Source organism: Hemiscyllium ocellatum, chromosome 21 (assembly GCF_020745735.1).
Source record: "Hemiscyllium ocellatum isolate sHemOce1 chromosome 21, sHemOce1.pat.X.cur, whole genome shotgun sequence".
Taxonomy (NCBI): domain Eukaryota; kingdom Metazoa; phylum Chordata; class Chondrichthyes; order Orectolobiformes; family Hemiscylliidae; genus Hemiscyllium; species Hemiscyllium ocellatum.
Window position 1 is genome coordinate 57,457,435 of NC_083421.1, and position 22,265 is coordinate 57,479,699.

Consider the following 22,265-nt stretch of genomic DNA (forward strand, 5'->3'; position numbering starts at 1 on the left):
TGCACTGATGTTTGAGACATTGCATAGTGTCTCTTAATGGTACACTGGCCAACGTGTGTGACATAACAGAGCACCTCCCTCCCTTGGAGTTTCCATCCCGAAGACCTTGATACAGGGGGAGGCCTGGCACTGCCCATTCAGTGATTGGCTGGCACTTACCAGGGCCAGTCTTCCCCAAACAAGCCAATGAGTGGGACTCTCTGGCTGACTGGCCAGGGCTGTGGGCAGTGGATAAGGCCCGTATTGTTGTGTAAGAGAGTGCATTAAGCTCTACCCTTATGATATCATAAGGCCATGGGTAGGAGATCCACTGTGAATCCTGAAGGGGATGGACTTACCAAGTCTCCTCCTAGTCTGAGTAGTAATGTTCATCATACCAGTGTAAGCTGTATGTCCAACCAGATGTTTAACGTGATATGGCAATGCTTATCTTACTGCTTGTAATGACTGGACATTGATATTGAAGAGTCCAACAGACATTTATTACAACTAATTATTACATTCCTCAGGCACATAAGTATTTGGGTTAATGTTAAGATATTAGTCTAGATACTATCATGCAATAAATGTGTTTAAAATAAGAGCTCCTTCACTAGAGATTCCTTGGAGTTTACCTCTGCTGGACAAAGCAATTCTCGCAGATTCCAATCTAAAAGGGAAATGGTGGTGGCTCATCTAGTTTATAGTAAGCAGCAGTCCAACTAATTTTTCTACAACATGGCGGCAGTGGTGAGGATCATCACTGACCTGGGACCTGGATACCATTCTGCCCACGCCCTCCATGTCGAAGTGAGCTTGTGATCCATTACTGACTTTGATCTCCAGCCCATCCTTGTGATCACGATGGCTCCGTCTGTGGTTGGTGTTCTGTTGCTTGTGTCTGCTTCTTCTATTTACTGTTGTTGTGAAGCTGGGCTGGAGTCCAATCTTCTTTTGTGGTCTGGCAGGCCGTCAGAGGCATGCCTGCTGTCTCAGTTTTTCTTCAGTGCCAGGTGGTGCCAGTATGTGTGGTTAATGGGCAATGCTATAAATAGTGGGAGATCAGCCTCATCTTGTAATTGCAGCAAGCCTCCTGAATCTCAAACACCCAAGTACCGACTCCAGACCAACAAGTCCGCAAAGAGCTTTGGAAAGTCGAACATTTATATAACACTTTTCACAGTCATCAGAGTCTCAAGGCACTTCGTACAGAGGGTCATAGAGATGTGCAGCACGAAAACAGACCCTTCAGTCCAACTCATCCACGCTGACCAGATATCCTAACCAGATCCCAACCAGATATCCACAGATGCCCACAGAGGGATGGAGTGGAGGTGTCACTGAATATTGTTAACACAAAGGTCAATGGAATATGGAGCTGAAGATGCTCAGGAGTAGATGGATGGGAGTGTGCAGTCAGAGAGTCATAGCGATGTACAGCATGGAAATGGACCCTTTGGTCCCACTCACCTACGCTGACCAGATATCCCAATCCAATCCAGTCCTGTTTGCCAGCACCAGTCCCATATCCATCGAAACCCTTCCTATTCATATACCCATCCAGATGCCTTTTAAATGCTGTAATTGTACCAGCCTCCACCACTTCCTCTGGCAGCTCATTCCATACACGTACCACCCTCTGCGTGAAAAGATTACCCCTTAGGTCCCTTTTAAATCTTTTTCCTCTCACCCTAAACCTATGCCCTCTAGTTCTGGACTCCCCTATCCCAGGGAAAATACCTTGTCTATTTACCCTATCCATGCCCCTCATAATTTTATAAACCTCCCTCAATATTCTGAAGTGTAATGCCGCGAATGTAGCAGCCATTTTGAGCATGGCTAGCTCCCATGTAACAATAACTAGATAATTGCTGTTTTATGTGTATATTGTTGATTGACGAATACATTTGGTTGCCTTGGATTTTAAAGCCAATCCTGCCCCCTACGCATTGAGGTACCATTGGGCTATCTTGGCTGACAGTGCATACTCAGTCCCTGAGGCCTTTTGTCACTGAGTATGGCTCTTTAACACCTTCTGACCTGTAACACTCCTTTATTTACATCTGTCCGTAAGTTAGGAGCATAAGAACAACAGTAGGACATTCTGCCCATCAAGCCTGCTCCACCATTCAATAGGCTGATCCAACATTCCTCACATCCACTTTCCTTCCATCAATATGTAACCGTTGATTCCACGACTGGTCAAGAGTCTATCTGTCTGTCCTTCAATATCCACAAGGACTCTGTCCCCACAGTTCTGAGATTATGGAAGGTGCTGTAAAAGATGCAAGCATTTGTTTTCCACTTTCTCACTCTCATTTCCGTCAGCTCTTTACTTTTTCTCCTGAATGATCACTCCTCAGGGCCACTCCTTCACTTACACTCCTTTTTAGTTCTCCATCCTTACGTATGTAAACAAATCATGGCATCCCTATAGGGTGGAAACAGGCCCTTCTTCCCAACTAGTCCACACCAACCCTCCCACCGATTAATCCTACACATCCCTGAACACAATGGCAATTTAGCATGGCCAATCCATCTAACCTGCATATCTTTGGATTATGGGAGGAAACCAGAGCACCTGGAGGAAACCCATTCCCATGCAGACATAGGGAGAATGTACAAACTCCACACAGACAGTTGTCTGAGTCTGGAATTGAACCCGGATCCCTAGTGCTGAGGCAGCAGAGCTAACCACTGAGCCACTGTGCCACCCCATTGTCTGGCAGTTGCATGGTGGAGAGCGTTGATTCGAGATGTGGGGGTTAGTGGGTTGCGCCCAGGTCAATCAGGTTGTCTGTCTGAGATATAGAGTCAAAAGCCACGTGGTTATGAAATCTACATGCTGGGGGACCATGCTGTCTGCTTTAACTTCTATTTGGTGTGAGGAAGAGGAGATGTGCTCAGGGATTAATGGTGAGGGTTTGGTGAGGGGAGTGTGGATGGAGAATGGAACTTCATGTGATCACATCTCCAGGGATATATTCATGCAGCGTTGGCACTCTTGCACCCCATTTCCTGTTCTCTGTCAGGAGCAACAGAAACCACCATATCCGAGGCATTGAACGCATTAATTTCAGCCCATCTTCTCAAATAGACCTTGCCGCTGGTTTTCCATCACCAGAGAACTTAATTGATTTAATTATCAGTTAAAGAAAATCCTTTGGCTCTTATGGTGCTGCACTTGGAGCATGATGGGATAGCAGGCCTCACTTTCAACATGGCTGCCGACAAGAGAAGGTTTGTCCTTCCTGTACAGATTTTCATTACCTCAGGATGCCCCAAGGCAGCAATGAGGTCTGTGTTTCTGAAGTGTCCTCACTGTTTTAACAGAAAATTCATCCGAATGCTAATGCATGTAAGATTAAAAAAATATGGCTTGGAGTTTTCCATGGGTAACCTAGAAAGGGAAAACAAAATAGACCTTTTATTGACAGGGTAGATTGCATCCAAGTTGTTTCATGGTGTTAACAAACTTGTGTGGGCAACAATGACTTCATTTTCTCCAACTCTCTGTTTATTCTTCTTTGAATGTTAATTACTTTTTTCAAGTTGAAGATAACATAGTAAGTTTTGCTGTTTCAAACTTTACCTCAGATAATTTCTGTGCCAGAAAATGAGATAGTCACTAAGTGTTGTGAGCTAGCTTACCTAAATCCTGAACTGGTCTCCTTGTTCTGAATTTCTTCATTCCTCTATCTCCTAGTTTGTTCTAATTTATCTTTATTCCGAATTTCTTCATTGTCCTATCGCCTAGTTTGTTCTAATTTATTTTTATACTGAATTTCTTCATTGTCCTGTTGCCTGGTTTGTTCTAATTTATTTTTGTTCCGAATTTCTCCACTCTTGCGTTGCCTAGTTGACCGTCTCCTGTGGCCACGCGCGTTGAGTGGGCATCATCTATAATGGCACCTCCATCGCTACTGAGCAGAGGGTCCTCGGAAAGCCTGAGGAGGGAGTTTGTGCCCCCTCTATGGGGAAGTATCTGGCCTCTTGCCAAGGAGTTCCCTTCCCCCTCCATTACCCCACCTCCTGGCAATGACATAGGACACGATGCATTGGGAATAAGGGAACATCTGGATCCATTTTCTATTCTTGAAAGCATAAGCAGGCCAGTCTTTGTGGATTTTAATATCCATTGTGTGAACACAGACATAGTCGTGCAATGTAGCAGCTTAGAGCCAGACATAAAATAGACCAGTTACAGACACTGTTTCGAATGTGTAAGAAATTATTATCTCAGTACTGAGCCACACTGCTCCACAATGGGAGATACTGTGAGACTTAAAGAGGACCAGATGTTGGCAGTTCGAGGGTTAATGAAAAAGAATGTGCTTTCTTGTCTCTAATTGTAGTCTTTAGCAGGCCAGTCATTTGCCTCATTCTGTTGATTTATGGAATACTTCTACATCTGCAGGAAGTCACTACTGAGCCAGTAAAAGGATCCAGATGTTGTCAGCCCACATGGTTTTGTGTGTATGTGTGTGTGTGTTAACATTAGCAGGGAGAGCCCAACAGGGAGACTGAGTCACAGGAGCTGAGGCAGTGACTGGGAAAGAGTGAGTCAGAGGAACAGGAATGGTGACGGGCGAAGAGAATCATCCTTTCCCTCGCATTTTCCATCGCCACCCCTCTGCCCAGGGTTGGAGAACCCCAGCAGGTTGATGTGATTCTCTTGTTGCTGTTTCCGGCCAAGGGACCAAAAGGCCGACAACTGGTCAAAACGCAAAGATGGACGAGGAGGAGGAATGGACGGGAGAATGGTTGAGACAGAGGTTCGGATTTAGGGGAGCCACCATCTTGGAAACGGAGGCGTGGGGTGGGGCCTGAACATTGCAAGGCGGATCTGGGTCCTAACCTTGCATCATCAGACAAAATGGCAGCCTTGGGTTGAGAGCCCAGGAAGGCCTCATGTCCAAAGGGATACTCAAGCCTCATTGAGGGCCTTGTTGACTAGATCCTTAGGCCCTCCAGCTGCCTTTAAGTGAACAGGGAACTTGGTGATCAACGACTAGGCCAAGTGGATTGGCCATGGGAAATTCAGGGATAGGGTGGGGTGTTGGGCCTGGGTGCGACGCTTTTCAGAGAATCAGTGCCGACTGGATTGGCCAAATGGCCTTTATCTGCACGTGGGTTTGAATGACGATTGATGGTTTCTTGATCACCATCATTGAAAGTGTCTTTGCATTTCTGATATTTTCTCCTCAGTTTGTTTGGATGAACCTCTGGAGCAAGAGGAACCTGAACCCAGGTTTCCGAGCTCCGAGATAGGGATACTACCACTGCACCACAAGAGGTCCTCCCGGTTCTAGATTTAATTTTAACTCCACCAGTTGTCATGGTGGTACTTGAATCTATTTCCGATAACATCAGAATCCCTACAGTGTGGAAGCAGGCCCTTTAGCCCACCAAGTCCACACCAATCCTCCGAAGAGCACTGCACCCAGATCTAGACCCCCCCCACACATACACACACACACACACTCCCTGTTCCCCTGCATTTCCCACATCCAACCCATCTGGCCTGCACATCCCTGGACACTGTGGGTAATTTCCCATAGCCAATCCACCCTAACCAGCACATGTTTGGACTATGGGAGGAAACCCACACAGACATGGCCAGGGAGAACATGTAAACTCCGCACAGACACTCACCCAAGGCTGGAATCAAACCCAAGTCCCTGGTGCTGTGAGGCAGCAGTGCTAACCACTGGGCCATCATGCCACCAAAAGTCTGGCCTCTGGGCAAATAGTCCAGCAGCATTACCACCACACCACTATCCTCCTGATCCCATGGCCCTCAGTAACTTATCTTCCCTTTCACCCCTCGCACTGTGTTTGGTGGCTAACTCTTCAGGACACTCCAGGATAAATGGGTAATTTTTACCATCAACACTGGGAAGAGATAGCCTGAGGGTAACAATAGCATCATATGTTCTCATTTTCTTCCTGAAAACATTAACTTGTTGTTAAATGGATCAGAAATGGGAAATGGAAAGGCTGTTTGATTGGCCGGGACACTGTAAACCAGGTAAAAGCTTCCAGGAAGATGACAACCAAAGTGTGCTACCAGATGGAGGTATAAATCCCCACAGTGCTGACTGCATTGTACTGACCTCACTCCAACAATGCATATTCCTCTTAAGAATCAATCTCTTCGTAAACACATTGATTTTGAGTTTATTAGTGAAGCAGTAGGAATGCAAGTAACTAATTCACCACCATTTCGTTTGCTCAAAACCAATGTTGAGGACAATAACAACCTCCCTCATTTCTAGCTCTCTCTAGACGGAGTTAGTCGTTTTCTGCTGAGCTGTTAATCCAGAGAGCCAGGTAATCTTCCAGGGACCCAGATCCTGACAAATAGCAAGATTTGAAATAGTTACAAAGTCCCATGATGACCATGTCAATATTTTGTTTAGAAAATAACCCATCTGGTTCGCCAATGTCCATTAGGGAAGGAAATCTGCCATCTTTACCTGGTCTGGTCTACATGTAGCTCCAGACCCACAGCAACTGGCTGACTCTCAATTGCCCTCTGAGGCCATTAAGTTGTATCAATCATGAGAAATCCTCGATAAAGGAACAACACTGGATGGACCACTTGGCATCAACCCAGGCTCTGGAAACGTCAACAGCAGAAACAGCCATGTTGGCCCAGCAAGGTCCTCCTCACTAACATTTGGGGGATGTGGGCTAGTGCCAGAATTGGGAGAGCTGTCTCACAGACTAGTTAAGCAAAATCTGACGTGGTCATACTTACTGAATTGTACATTACAGACAATGTCCCAGACACCACCAGCACCATCCCTGGACATGTCCTGTGCCATCAGCAGGACTGACCTAGCAGAGGTAGCAGCGCAGTGGGATACAGTCGGTATGGAGTTGCCCTTGGAGTCCTGCACATTGACTCTGGACCCCATGAAGTCTCATGGCTTCAGGTGAAACACAGGCATGGAAACCTCCTGCTGATTACCACGTACCGTCCTAATGAATCAGGACTTGTCCATGTTGAGCAACACTTGGAAGAAGGACAGAGGGTGACAAGGACACAGAATGTAGTCAGGGTGGGGGATTTCAATGTCTACCGCCAACAGTGGCTCAGCAGCAGTAAGACTGATTGAACTGGTTGGGTCTGAAAGGACATAGCTGCTCAACTGGGTCTGCGGCAGATGGTGAGGGAACCAACAAGAGGGAAATCATCCTTATCAGTCTGCCAGCTGCAGATGTCTCTGTCCAAGACAGTATCGGTAAGTGACCACTGCACAGTCCTTGTGGAGACAAATTTCCTCTTTTATATTAAGAATACCCTCCCTCATGTTGTGTGGCACTATCACTATGCTAACTGGGCCAGACACCAAACAGACCCAGCAACTCCAGACTGGACATCCGTGAGGCATGGTGGGCCATCAACAGAAGTAGAATTATACTCCAGCACAATCTGTACCTTCATGGCCTGACTTATCCCCCCACTCAGCCATTAACATCAAGCCAGGGGGTCAACCCTGGTTCAATGGAGAGTGCAGGAGGACAGGCCAGGAACAACACCAGGCACAGCTGAAGATGAGGTGTCAACTCGGTGAACCCTCAATGAGTGATAGACAGAGCTAAACTATCCCACAACCAACAGATTTAAACTCTGCAGTCCTGCCACATCCAGTCGTGAATGGTGGTGGACAATTAAACAACTCACTGGAGGAGGCAGCTCCACAAATATCCCCATCCTCAATGATGGAGAGACCTGGCATATTAGTACAAAAGATAAGGCTGAAGCTTTCACAGCAATCTTCAGCCAGAAGTGCTGAGTGGATGATCCAGTGGGAGAGCTGTCTCCTCACGATCTCTAGCCTCCTGCAGTGGTCCCCAGTATTACAGCTACTAGTCTTCAGCCAATTCGATTCACCCCATGTCATATCAAGAAATAGTTGGAGCCACTGGATACTGCAAACGCTATGGGCCCTGACAACGTTCCGGCAATTGTACTAAAGGCTTGTGCTCCAGAACTTGCCGCTCCCCTAGCCAAGCCATTCCAATACAGTTACAACACTGGCATCTCCCCGACAATGAGGAAAATTGCCCAGGTATATCCTGTACACAAAAAGCAGGACAAATCCAACCCGGCCAATTACTGCCCATTCAGTCAACTCTCCACCATCAGGAAGGTGATGGAAGGTGTTCATCAACTGTGCCATCAAGCAGCAGCTGCTCAGCAGTAACTTGCTCAGTGACGCCCAGTTTGGGTTCCCCCAGGGACACTCAGCTGCTGACCTCATTACAGCCTCGGTTCAAACATGGACAAAAGAGCTGAATTCCAGAGGGGAATGGAGAGGGACAGCCCATTGACAGCAAGGCTGCATTTGACTGAGTGTGGCACCAAGGAACCCTAGCAAAGCTGGTACCAGTGGGTATTGGGAGGCAAACTCTATGCTGGTTAGAGTCATACGTGGCACATAGGCAGATGCTCATGGCTTGTTGGAGGTCATTCGTCTCAGCCCCTGGACATCTCTGCAGGAGTCCCTCAGGATAGTGTCCTCGGCCCAAACATCTTCACTACTTCATCAATGACCTTCCCTCTATACTAGGGTCAGAAGTGGGGTTGTTTGCTGATGATTGTACAATGTTCAGCACTATTCACAATGACTCAGACACTGAGGCAGTCCATGTTCAAACGCAGCAAAATCTGAACAATATGCACGTTTGGGATGACAAGTGACAAATAACATGTGAGAATTTAACTATCATGTCTTGGCATTCAAAGACCTTGCTATCCCTGAAATCCCCCCTCTGTCAGCACTGTGGGGGCTACCATTTACCAGAAACTGAACTGAACTAGCCACAATACAGTGGCTACAAGCACAGGTCAGAAAGAGCAATCACCTCCTGACTCCCCCAAAGCCTGTCCACCATCTCCTAGGGACAAGTCAGGCGTGCGATGGGATACTCCTCACTTTCCTGGATGGGGTCAGCTCCAACAACACTCAGGGACACCATCCAGGACAAAGCAGCTACTTGATTGGCACCACATCCATAAACATAAACTCCCTCCGCAGTGATGCTGAGTAGCAGCAGTGTGTACCAACTACAAAATGCGCTGTGGAAATTCACCAAGAACCCTAAGCAGCACCTTCCAAATCCATGACCACTACCAAGGACAAGGGTAGCAGATACATGGGGATACCACGACCTACAAGCCACTCGCCATCCTGACTTGGAAATATATTCGAGTCAGTGTCACTGGGTCCAAATCCTGGAATTCCCTCCCGAAGGGCATTGTAGGTCAACCCACAGCAGATGGACTGCAGCGGTTCAAGAAGGCAGCTCACCCCCACCTTCTCAAGGGGCAACTAGGGACAGGCAATAAATGCTGGGCCCAGCCAGAGATGTCTACATCCCAAAATTTCTCGGAGGTGTTGGATGGCTGTTATGCCCCAGCTCCTAGTTTCCCCACTTTTGTGTTTGGGAGTTCCGGGTGGTTTGAAGATTTTGACCAAGTCTTGGATAGTGAGCAACACTGCAGGTGAGATCGTGATGTCGTCGTAATACCATCGGGCTGAGAACCCAGGCTCTGGGCTATTGCTGTGCAGGCAGGTTCAAGTCCCACTACAGCAGTTAACGGTGTTTAAGTTCAATCATGATGTGGTGGGGCTGGTGTTGGACTAGGGTGGACAAAGTCCGAAGTCACCTGACTTCAGGTTATCATCCAACAGGGTTATTTGAAATCACAACTGTTGGAGCTGACAGTGCTGCGAAGGCTTCTGGTTTCAAACAAACCTGTTGGACAATAACAAGGTCTTGTGTGACGCTGGACTAAGTTCAATCAGTTAGTGTCGCTGAAACATGCCAAGAGTGGTGATGGTGACAACTGACATGAATTGTTGTACAAAACCTATCTGACTCATTAATTTAGGGGCGGCATAATTCTGCTCTGAAATCTGATAGTCTTTCAGCCTCCCCCCTCACCAATAAAACCAGGGGCTCTGCAGACAATGGCAGGAGCAAAGCCTTAGTTGGAGTGGAGGTCAGTGAATTCACTGCAGGTCTGTCCATGACCTACTGGACGGTGAAGCAAAGGGACTTTGTTGACTGTGTGACAAGGGGGAGCGCTGTATCAATTTAACGTATCACCCACTGTGCTGACGAAATGTCAACTCCCGCAAGGTTCATTCCATTTTAACGTCCATCGTTCCCTTCAGATCTGATCGAATCTTGTAAAGCTACCAGACTGCCCACAGTCTGCCAGCAGTTTTAACAGGGCTACACCAAGTTTGGAATGATATCAGCCCACCCTGTCCACATCGCCCTGCTCAAAATCCTTCCAAACTCAGAGAAGTGTCAACGTGAAGATGATTCACCACTTGAGTTGGCCTCGATATTTTATTTTCAGTGATTCAGGCATCAGCAGGAGGATGAAGGAGGGGGCTGCCGTTAGCACAGAACTCTGAGTCAGGCAGTTGTGGCTTCACGTTCCATTCCAGAGACTTGAACACAAAAAAATCCAGGCGTTGGTTTATAGGAACACTTTGCTGTGGTTGGACGGCAAGCTGCCAAAGATCTGCCCTGGGGCAGAGCGCTTAAAACAGGGGAGCCGCTCTGTTCCATCGTCGAGGTGGATTGTGTGTGGTTTCGGAATAATGCTGACTGTGTGGGTTCAACTCCCATTCAGCTAGAGCTCTCGACTCAAGACCTGCTTCCTCAGCCTGCTCCCCCCCCACTCCCCCCCGGGAGAAGGTGAATGCAGAAGCCATCAGTAATCATAAAACAAAAGCATTAGCAGAGAATGAGCCAAGGTCCTTTCTTCAGGCAGGGATTTGTAGAAGGAGGCCATTTGACCTGTCATGCCTGTACTATCTCTCTGAGTGGTTTAACTTAATGCCGCTCTCCTGTAGCATCCCCTCGAATCTTTCGCTGAGGGCTGTGAGCTGGAATGTTCCGGAAGGAGTGGATGGTCCAGTGATTGACCTTTGTGGAAAATTCCAGCAGCCATGGCTTCTAAGGAATACGGCTGTCTTGCCTTTTCTCTATAACCTTGTGCGGTGTTCTTGATCTAAGTAATCATCCTCTTGAATGCCTTGATTGAAGCTGATTATTAAATCATGACGGGCATGGATAGGGTAAATAGACAAGGTCTTTTCCGTGGGGTTGGGGAGTCCAGAACTAGAGGGCATAGGTTTAGGGTGAGAGGGGAAAGATATAAAAAAGACCTAAGGGGCAACCAGAGGGTAGTGCATGTATGGAATGAGCTGCCAGAGGAAGTGGTGGAGGCTGGTACAATTACAGCATTTAAAAGGCATTGGGCTGGGTACATGAATAGGAAGGATTTAGAAGGATATGGGCCAATTGCTGGCAAATGGAACTAGATTGGGTCGGGATATCTGGTCAACATGGACGAGTTGGACCTAAGGGTCTGTATCTTTCCTCATAATCAAAGTGTCATGTCTCAGGAGCCATTGTCACAAAGCTCTCCCCAATCCTGAACCTTCGACTGACATCACTTAACCAGAATTATCTCTTTGTCTTTGAGGGTGGTCCTGACTAGCCCAGCCCTAATTGCCCAGAGTGCACTTAAGAGTTAAATACATTGCTGTGGGTCTGGAGTCACATGTAGGCCAAAGCAGGTAAGAATGGCAGCTTCCTTCCCTAAAGGGCCTTAGTAAACCAGATGGGATTTTCCAACAATCAGCTTATGGTCATCATTCGATCCTTAGTCCAGATTATTTTTGAATTCAAATTCCACTATCTGGCATGGGGGGATTTGAACCCAGGTCCCTAGAGTATTACCTGGGTCCCTGTATTAACAGTCAAGAATATTACCACGATGCCATCATTTCCCCTGGCTCTCATTGCTCTGCTTTTTTGTGGGACCATTGAGTTGTCATTGCTTCCCAATGCTACTGCAGTGACGACATTCCAAACACCATGTCAGTGGCTGCAGAGCAATTCTGAGGTTGTGCCAGGCGCTAGAGTAATTCAGGACATTTGTCATATCTCCCTGCACCGTCTTTTTGTAATTTCTTTTTACCTTTATTTGTAATCTAGTGTTTTATCTCAAAGTTAGCGAATCCTCGTCTGGATCTGCGTCATTGTGCTGTCTCAATCCTCTGATGACTCCAACACTGCTCACCCTGATCAACGTGTGCCAGAGGGAGCCCTGGGTTTTAACTTCGTCCTGGGTGAATGGGGAACCTGGTGCTAGTGTAGGCCATTTGGCCCTTTGAGCCTTCTGTGTCACAGCATAAGGTCATGGCTGATGTGTTTGTGGTCTGGAACCCCATCCAGCTCTTCCAAGGGAGGGGAGGAGGTTCATGCTTTTCCTGATCTCTGCCAGTATGGATGCCTTGGCAGATTTGTTTCCATTTTTAAACACCCTGATGTTCATTGTTCTGTCATTGGGGGCCTGTTTATAGCCGCCTGGACCCTAAGCTCTGCCTTTCCCTCTCTGAACCCCACACCCTTTTTCTGCAATTCTCTCCATGTGCTTTTGGTCACCTTTGTCCTAACAGCTCACGTGGACTTGGGTTTGACAGTCACTTTGGTGAAATGAAGCTTTCCTGCAGTCAAGGGCAGGTGCTGTTATCAACGGGAGTTCCTGTGTGTTGGGTTTTCCTGTGTATTGGGCATCCTATGTGGTTTCGAAATGATTTGTAACTGGTCTAGAGTTGGAGGGGGGTAGGGGGGTGTTTTACCTCTCCCAGTTCCAGGTCCTTCTTGTACATCTTCTGATTTCCCAGCAGGGGTCAGTGACATGCACACATATTGATGACAGAGCTGAGGACCCTCTGTGTGATTGCTATCACAACACTCAAAGGGCTTTGGACATGTTGTGACTCAGGAAATGCAGCGACCAATTAACTCACAGTAAACTCCCACAAACAGCAAAGATATCCAACTTCTCTAGTTTGGTCAGGGATAGATACTGACCAGGAAACCCATGAGAACTAGCTTGCACTCCTTCCTCTCGCACGTAGGATCTCTTAGATTCCCCCCTAGAGAAGTGACCAGGGACTCAATTCGAATTAAAACTAAAATGAAATAAGGATACTGGGGATCTGAAACAAATACACATGTTGTTGGAGAAACTCGACCAGTTCTGACAGAGTCACCAGACTTGAAATGTTAACTCTGCTTTCTTCCCACAGATGCTGCCAGACCTGCTGAGTTTCTCCAGTAGTCTCAGTCTTGAGCTATATTTAGGAGGCAGTCTCTCCCACAGCGCGACACTCCCTCAGTACCTGTTGTAAAGACCAGCCTCAATCATTCGCTCAACTCATAGAATACCAGCAGTTGTGGAAGCAGGCCCTTCAGCCCATCAAGCATCACCGACCCTCTGAAGAGCATCCCACTCTCATCCCTGCATTTCCCCTGGCCAATCCACCTAACCTGCACATCTTTGGGCTGTGGGAGGAAACCCAATGTGCAAACTCCACACCAATAGTTGGCCGAGGGTGGAATTGAACCCAGGACCCTAGCATTGTGAGGCAGCAGTACTAACCACTGTGCACATGCTTTCCCCCCCACCCTGCATTGACCTTTCCAAGTGGGATTTGCACTGGCACTCTACATGCTGGGACTGGGAGGTGGTCATGGTTGTGGTTTTGAGGGGAAGATGAAGAGTCCTACACTCTAAGGGACAGCTCACCCTTTGGTTCCACCGCTCAGAGCATGGAGTGGGCTCGTCAATCAGGATGCACTGGTACTGAGGAAGGAAAAAGTGAGGATTGCAGATGCTGGAGATCAGAGCTGAAAAATGTGTTGCTGGAAAAGCGCAGCAGGTCAGGCAGCATCCAAGGGGCAGGAGAATCGACGTTTCGGGCATAAGCCCTTCTTCAGGAATTCCTGAAGAAGGACTGGGGAAGGAAAGCAGCATTTATTGTTCCAAGCCAGACAGAGGAAGCTTTCGGTTCTCCCATCCATTTCAATCACCGGGATTGTTTTATGAACTGGAGTAGAGTGGGAGTGAGAAACGGCACGGTGGCTCAGCGGTTAGTTTGCTGCCTCACAGCGCCAGTGACCTGGGTTCGATTCCAGTCTCGGGCAACTGTCTGTGTGGAGTTTGCACATTCTCCCCGTGTCTGCGTGGGTTTCCTCCCCCCAGAACAAAGATGTGCAGGTCAGGTGGATTGGCCATGCTAAATTGCCCATAGTGTTCAGGGATGTGTAGGTTAGGTGCATTAGTCAGGGGTAGGTTACTCTCCAGAGGGTCAGTGTGGACTTGTTGGGCCAAAGGGCTTGTTTCCACACTGTAGGGATCCTATGATTCTATGAAATGGACTCCATGTGAGGGCTGGGTGTGGGCAGGAGTGTGAAAGTGCCAAACATATCATGAAGTGCAAATGTCTTAACTGATGCTTTGAAATGTTTCACTCAGCTGAGACGGAGAAGGTTAGTTTGTAAGTTCATTCCTCCCTTGGCCAATTCATATATACATATATATCTGGCAGACATTGAGAAGCCAATGATATTACATTTCAATGAAAACAACCCTCATTTCTCATTGATTAACTCCAAATGACCTGCTGTGGATGTGGGAGATCTCACCTGGCTTCAGAGTTCTTTGAGAAAAGATCCATGGTGGGGGGGTGCAGATAGACAAGGGAAGAATTGGCCAAACAAATGCTGCATTAATTGTGATTCTCATCCATGTTCTCTGTCATCCCCTCCACTCCCACCGTTGACTCCAATCTTCCATGTTTGCCGATTCTCATTGGTGTGTACCCGTTGATGTTGAGTGTCTCTGGCCATTCAACTACAATGGCATCACCGCCAAACCAAGTCTCATGTCCCAGTGCTCTTCCACTGACTATCATTGGGGTCCTCCAACCCAGTGGCATTAACGTAGATTTCACTGGTTTCTTCATCTCCCCTCTCCCCCACCCACCCAACCTCATTCCAGATCCAACCCTCCAACTCGGCACCGTCCTCTTGACGTGTCCATCTTCGTTCCCACCTATCTGCTCCACCCTCCCTCCAACCGGTCACTGTTAACACCCAGCTGCATCTACCTATCGCCTTCCCAGCTACCTCCCCACCCCCCCCAAACCCCCACCCCTGCCTTCCTATTTATCTTTCAGCCCCTTCCACCCCTCCTCGTTCCTAATGAAGGGTGAATCCCTTCTCCTCAGGCTACCACCTGACTGGCTGTGTTCCTCCAGCGCCACACTTTTCGACTGCCATTGATTAGTAATTAGGGATAGATGTTCTTAACCAACCTGTTCAGATGTGTTATGACAAAGCTCTAGAGAAGGTAGGACTTGATCCTGGGCCTCATGGCTGAGAGACAGGGACTCTACCACTCTTCCACAGTGATCCAGAGAAAGAGTTTTTAACTAACTGACATCAGTGACCTTTAAAGTAGGAGAGTGAAAGCATTCATTTCTTGCACAATGCAGAACCATTGTGCGGAATCTTTCTGGATCTCCCGCTTTGCCCATTCACTCGATGGCTCATTGAGCCACATTGGGAACCTCGATGGTCCCCTGTGATAAAGAAATCCACAGATTCCCTACTCTATGAGAGAAGAGAGACAAAAGATGGGACTGCATATGCTGGAGATTAGAGTCAAAATGAGTGTGGTGCTGGAAAAGTAGAGCAGGTCAGGCAGAATCCGAGGAGCAGGAAAATCGACGTTTCGGGCAGGACCCTTCATCAGGAATCCTGATTGATTCCTGATGAAGGGCTCCTGCCCGAAACGTCGATTTTCCTGCTCCTCGGATGTTGCCTGACCTGCTGTGCTTTTCCAGCACCACTCTCATCTTGACTCTGAGTGAAGAGACCTGGGTAAGGGAAGGAGAGCTGTCTAACCAAGAGCGTTCTGCTCCAGAACATGTTCACCCTTTGATTGTCTCCAGCTCTGGGTGAATGGACATCAGGTGGGGAGATGGGGTGGGGATGGGGGGAGGTGAGGTGGGGGTGGTGATGATGCCATCTTGTTTCTGCCAGTGATTTCCTCTCTCAGTGAGAGCGGGGGACTACCTGTGTGAACTACAAATAGTCTCCAAAACCCTGGGGAACGTCATTCCAACAGGGTCTATCATGTTGTTGAGAGAATGTTTCAAAAGCATCGTATCCAGAAATTAGTCTTGGGGTGGCTTAGTGGTTCAGTGGTTAGCACTGCCACCTCATAGCGCCATGGACTTAGGTTCGATTCCAGTTCGGGTGACTGTCTGTGTGGAGTTTGCACATTCTCCCCGAATCTGCATGGATTTCCTCTGGGTGCTCCGGTTTCCCTCCCACAATCCAAAAATGTGCAGGTTAGGGTGAATTGGCCGTGCTAAATTGCCCATAGTGTTCAGGGATGTGTAGGTTAGGGGCATCATTTAGGGGTAAATGTAGAGTAGTAGGGTAGAGGAATGGGTCTGGGTGGGTTACTCTTTGGAGGATCAGTATGGACTTGTTGGGCCGAAGGACCTGTTTCCACATTATAGGGATTCTACGAGTAGAGTTTAGCAATCAAAGTTTCTTCCATCGGATCCCTCCATCCCACCCAATGAGGCATGCCCCCCATTGACCGAGAGATAATGGACAGAGACTGAGGAACCTATGGTCTGCTGGTGTCTATACATGTTTTAAGTCAGTGAGATGAGGGAAGTGAACTGGGATTGAGATTGAGCAAGTGACAAGGGGTGTTGCATCAGAGAAGCTGTTCCCATTGGTGACAGGGTCTTTATGACCAGCTCAGGAAGAGCGAATTGGATGCCCTCTCCACTCCATGAAATGCATGCAGCTTTATTAGACTTCATTTAGAAGTCATTTATGTTTTTTTGAGGGAAAGATAGAGAAATTGTATGACTTACTAACTCTGAGAGCAATAATGTAACGTGACATCCAACACACACACACTCACCCACACACACACACACACACGACACACACACACACACCCACACCACACACACACACTCACCCACACCCACACCCACACACACCCACACACACCCACACCACACACACACACCACACACACACACACACACAAACACACACACACCCATCACACACCCACCCACACACAAACACATACCCACACACAAACACTTACACACCCGCACACTCCCACACACACACACCCACACCACACACACACACCACACACACACACCCATCACACACCCACCCACACACAAACACATACCCACACACACACTCCCACACACAAACACACACACCCACCACACACCCACCCACACCCACCCACACGCACACACAGGTGTACAGTTTTAAAAGTGTCCACTGTGAAAAGAACAATCAAATATATGCAGATTAAAAGGTTTTTATAATCCTTGAGGAGTTAGGTTTTAATCTGCGACTGTGGTTGTTTTAGTGATGCTAATATAAGTATCCTCAGCATTGGCAAAAGCTGTAATTCTCTGTGAATGAAATTGCTTCAAGTTAGTTTCTCACCACGTGTTTTTTTGAGAAGCTGAGATGAACAGGAAGAGAGAAAGAGCAGATCTTCCTATTTTGATTTGATGAAACCCATCATTCTTCTCTCTCCTCTGCTTAAAAGCAATTGCTTGAAATACAATTCCTTTTTGTATTCCCAAGCCTGGCTTCATTGACATTTTGTCTTCAAATTGGATGACATGCAGGCAAATTTTTCCAGAAAGGCAAATCGAACAGGAGATACAGATCTGTGTGAGTATTTTCAGTCATTTTGAGGATAGCTTACTCTCAGATCAGATTGGGTCTTGTTTATGGGTGGGAGCATGCATTGGCTCAATCTGTGGTCAAGTGATCACGCAGCCATCTTAAGTCAGTGTTGTTGCTTTTTTAATTCTATTTCTGTCCAGGGGAAGATCCCAAGTGTTAGAAATCAGCTGATGGAAGTTGAAAATTGATAGGTCTATTTTTACTTATTCAGAGAGGGTCAGGGAGCAGATGACATCGAAAATGTTTGGCAGAAGAAGCAACATGAGGAAAATGCAGAGAGTGGTTGGGGTCTGGAATGTGCTGCCTGGGGTGGGATGTGATGGCTGCTGACATGATCTAAACTTTCCAAAAAAGAATTGGACAAGCACCTGAACAGAGGACATTGGCAAGGTAATGGGGAAAGGCTGGGGGAGAGGGACTGGCTGAGATATCCGTGTCTGATCCAGGACAGTGAAGTGTTGGTACTGACAATTATTGACCATTCAGGAGACTGTTTATATATTCCCATTTCTGTCCACTCTTTCACAATAGGCTCAGTACGGATTTGATGCCAGATAATGTTGGCAGCTTTTGATATTATTGTCTTGTAAATTCTGAGGTCATAAACCAAGTCTTTGCCCAGGATGGGGTTTGGTGAAACAAACGCTGCTTTCAGGGGGCAGGTCAGCGCTGGGTTAAGGAAAAAAAGAACAGTGTGTGAGCGGGGGGCATCTGAAAAGACACCATAACCGGACAATGAGATGGGAGACGGAGAATGCAACCAAATTTGTTCCCTGACCCCATCTTCCCTCAGCATGTTGCATTTGGAATTACTGATCAGAAATGATAATAGTGTTTTTTTTCTGCACATATTGTTTCAGTCGTGGGGGCATACAGCAGGGAAACAGACCCTTTGGCTCAATTCGTCCATGCCAACCCACTGTTTCCCAAATTGAGTTTGTCCCATTTGTCTATGTTTGGTCCATATCCCTCCAAACCTTTTCTATACACGTACCTGTCCCAAATGTCTTTTATCTGTTGTAATTGTACCCACCTCTCTGTAATTGGACCCTCAAATCTTAAAAACCAGAAGATTGTCACAATGGGACAATCAAGGTCTCTGCTCCTTAAGATTGTGGAGGTTTATTGTTATAAATGTATTACGTTTTACTTTACAAACTCAGATTGATCTTCGAGTAAAAAATGAGGTCTGCAGATGCTGGAGATCACAGTTGCAAATGTGTTGCTGGTCAAAGCACAGCAGGCCAGGCAGCATCTCAAGAATAGAGAATTCGACGTTTCGAGCATAAGCCCTTCATCAGCTCGAAACGTCGAATTCTCTATTCCTGAGATGCTGCCTGTCCTGCTGTGCTTTGACCAGCAACACATTTGCAGCTCAGATTGATCTTCCCAATTCTCAACTTTGTGCATCTGGCACCTTGTTGCGCTCTGTGCTCTTTTAAAGGTGAACGGAAGGGGCTGATACATCCAGCTTAAACAGAGCACTGAGAGGATTCCATTACCTCTGCCTCACATCCACTTTTCGATCTCGCTGACGATAAGATCAACTCCTTGGTGACGCCAGGTATCTTCCAACCTCTGACACTACATTCATTCTCTGAACTCTTCACTTGATAGGCATCAACTAGAATCAGCATAAAGACCTTCCTGAGTGACTCCATTAAAATAAACCCACGTCATAAAGCATCAGGCAGTCACTGAATAAAACTCCGAAAGATGATTACCCTTTGACATTTCACTATCCAGTTCTGGTTGCCTAGCTTTTCTTTGAGCAATGTGGTGGTGATGATGATGATGATAACCTGAAATGCCGCCTTTCTGACACTTGAGACTTCTGATGAATTTTGGTGGTTCGTCTTGAATTGATGGAACAGGTGGCCTGGTGGGATTGGCCCAGTTAGTGTGGCCTTGTGCCTCATTGAAGTCATCGGGCCTTCAGTTTTCTCTTGGTGAGGAAGCCCTGACCTCAGTTAGAATTCGAAAGGGAAATGGTGAAGCGAGGTGAGGAGAGCAGGGGGGGAAGGCATCTTATTGGAGAGAGTAGGAGATTAGTCTCACTTGGCTGAACAAGATCAACTGTGTTTGAACCAATTCCTGGAGATTGGATCATGTGATTTTCTACCACTGATGGCCAGCTATATCAAACACAATTCCATATCCTGTAAGTAACTCTGAACTATGTAATGTCTAAAAAGGCCCCTTCGCATTTTCTCTCCTAACTTAGTTGGATTTTGCCAAGCTGTCTAGCCTTCCATTCCTTGAGTCCCCAGGACAATCCAAAAGGGTTGATGACAGTGTGGCCTGTTCTGACCGCTCCACACTCCCCCTTCCCAATAGCGGAGGATACCATGGAACAGGTCTACTTGACCAATAAACATTGGCAGTTTCAGAATAGAGTGGGGGCGGATTACCCAGACAGAGTAGGGTAACGGGAGAGAGAAATACAGATTGACAAACAAACGCATCAGAGGTTAAACTTCAAATGTTAAAGATTAGTGTTTCAGCAAATGTGGAGCTGCGTGCAGTCCTCAAGAGGACTTTGTTTAAAGTTAGCAGTGGCTGTGAAAGTGTTAATACTGACATTAGTCTGTGCGACTTTCAACCCAACTGTGCAAGGGAACCGCAGAAACACAAATAAACGTCAGTAGATTTTATGAGGTGGTGCTTTTAGTAAAACATGTCAGTCCCATTGGGTGTGCAGCCTGAGGTATTTTTTTTTCTGAAGAAATATTTCGTTTAGTCTTTATGCAATACAGAACGAAAATTGTTCCAATTCGAGAAAGTCGAAAGCTCTATGAAATCTTCCCTCCCGGAGCATTGGCATTGGACCCATGGTGAAGGGTGGCCATTTTATTTCTGCAAATGGTTACAATAGTAAAATGTGTTTCCCATTAGTATCATCTGCTCTGCAATAATGATGAAAGGGAAGAGAATTAAAGACAGCCGTTTAAAGCTGCAGTGGTTACTGGGGATTGAGTTGCACATCTCCTTGTTTCCTTAACTTGGAGCTTTTCAAATGAGTCGTATTTGATTCTGCATTTGTTTGATGCTCAGCAAAGTGAGTGAAGTGCTGAATGTTTGACAGACCCAAATCGAGGGTGTTCGCTGTGAGTTCAAAGGTTATTCGGTACTCTGAGCCAGCACATCTATTTTTTTAAAGAAACCTCTTCCCTGTTCTGCTTCTCCCAGACACTGTAGTACGTCGAGGTTATCACTTATTAAATTTTTATCGGAAGACCTGTGGTTGTGTTCTGAGTGGAATTGGAGGTAGGAGGATTGAAATCTCGGAGGGAGAAAGGCCTGTGGATCCAGAGAAAGGGTCCTTTTGGTCCTCACAAGTTGAAAGATTTAATTTGTTTGACAAATACACCTGGGGTGAGGGTGGGAGGAGATAACAATGAATCAGAGTGGGATATCGTGCAGTTTTGAACTCCAGGAATGAAATGCGTGTTGCCTCACTGGGATATTTCTTTGAATTTGCTATTCACTGCCTTCTGCTCACAGCTACCCTAGCACCCATAACCACCCCCCCCCCCCCACCCCATCCCCCAACCAAATCCTGGCACGGTCCTGTCTTCGTTCCCTACGGTGTGAAGGAATAGTGCTGTGAACCAACCCCAAGTGGGCTCCTTTCTCTGTGAGTTTCAACAGTTCACGTTGGGCTATTCATCTGCAGAGTCATCACCACCCATCCTGCCTTAAAGCAGCTAATTTTTGTCCCACAAAGAAAAAGAAAGGTTGCATCGGCCTCAACCACTTATTAACACGACCAGAGAAAAGTTGTCCCCATTCTACCCATCCCCATTAAGGCAAGGTCTTTATTCACAACAGCTACAAATAAATCACCTTGTCTTTCATCGCGAGGAATGATGCAAAAACAGACAATTGCTGTGATGCATTTACCAGAATATTTATTCTTTTATTCAAAATGTACAGAACTTAAATCAAAACCAGAGACCAACGTGAGTAGCAGTGTATCTCAACACGCTAACGGGGTGTCCCTGATTGCAGTCAGTCCGTGAAGTTAATGAGTAGCATACTCACCCTTTTAAAGGCTGAGACAGAAATGGGATTAAAGATTCAGTGAAAGCGCAGGCAATGACAAGAGATGAGAGCCATATGGCCTCCCAAGTAATAAGGAAACGTAAACTGGAAGCATACGCACAGTGAGCGGATCAGAAAACCAAAGCGCTTTTGCAGAAGAATCCGACACAATGGCTTAAAGCAGTCAAAATCAGTTGTGTTACCTGGGTGCCGCTAATGGGGGAATTAAAGGCACAGTCTCCACCACTGGCAGCATTATGGACTGAAGCATGTCTGGTTCAGATCAGGTCTGTCTGAGTTGCCCCGCCGACGGTAAAAGCAGCGTCGAAGATTTTTCCGCACACAGTCTAACCAATGTGCAGACTACTGTACAATAGCATCGACCTGAACAGGTAGTCTGAACACTGGGGAGACGGAGTAGGATTGCAGTCTTGTTTTAGTTTTTCTCTGCCAAGAAGGCTAGACTGTCTGGGTCTCCCAACAAGCCTTAAGAGTGCAGACAACAGTTCTCTCTCGCCCTCTCTCTCTCTCTCTGTAGCACCAGCTCTTCCCTTGCTTCCCTCACTTCTGTAAGGATTGACGTGGCAGTCTCAAGT

The 22,265-nt window shown here is 46.9% G+C and overlaps 1 protein-coding gene and 1 long non-coding RNA gene across 2 annotated transcripts in view; one reads left to right on the plus strand and one right to left on the minus strand.

Annotated features, from left to right (window-relative positions):
* Window positions 1-22,265, plus strand: part of dnm1a (dynamin 1a) — a 217,303-nt gene that overhangs the window by 143,914 nt on the left and 51,124 nt on the right. The window lies entirely within an intron of this gene.
* Window positions 461-22,001, minus strand: LOC132825908 (uncharacterized). The gene is made up of 2 exons (XR_009645823.1): window positions 21,873-22,001; window positions 461-3,379 (listed from the first exon to the last, which is right to left on the minus strand). It is a non-coding gene; the product is annotated as an uncharacterized LOC132825908 (long non-coding RNA).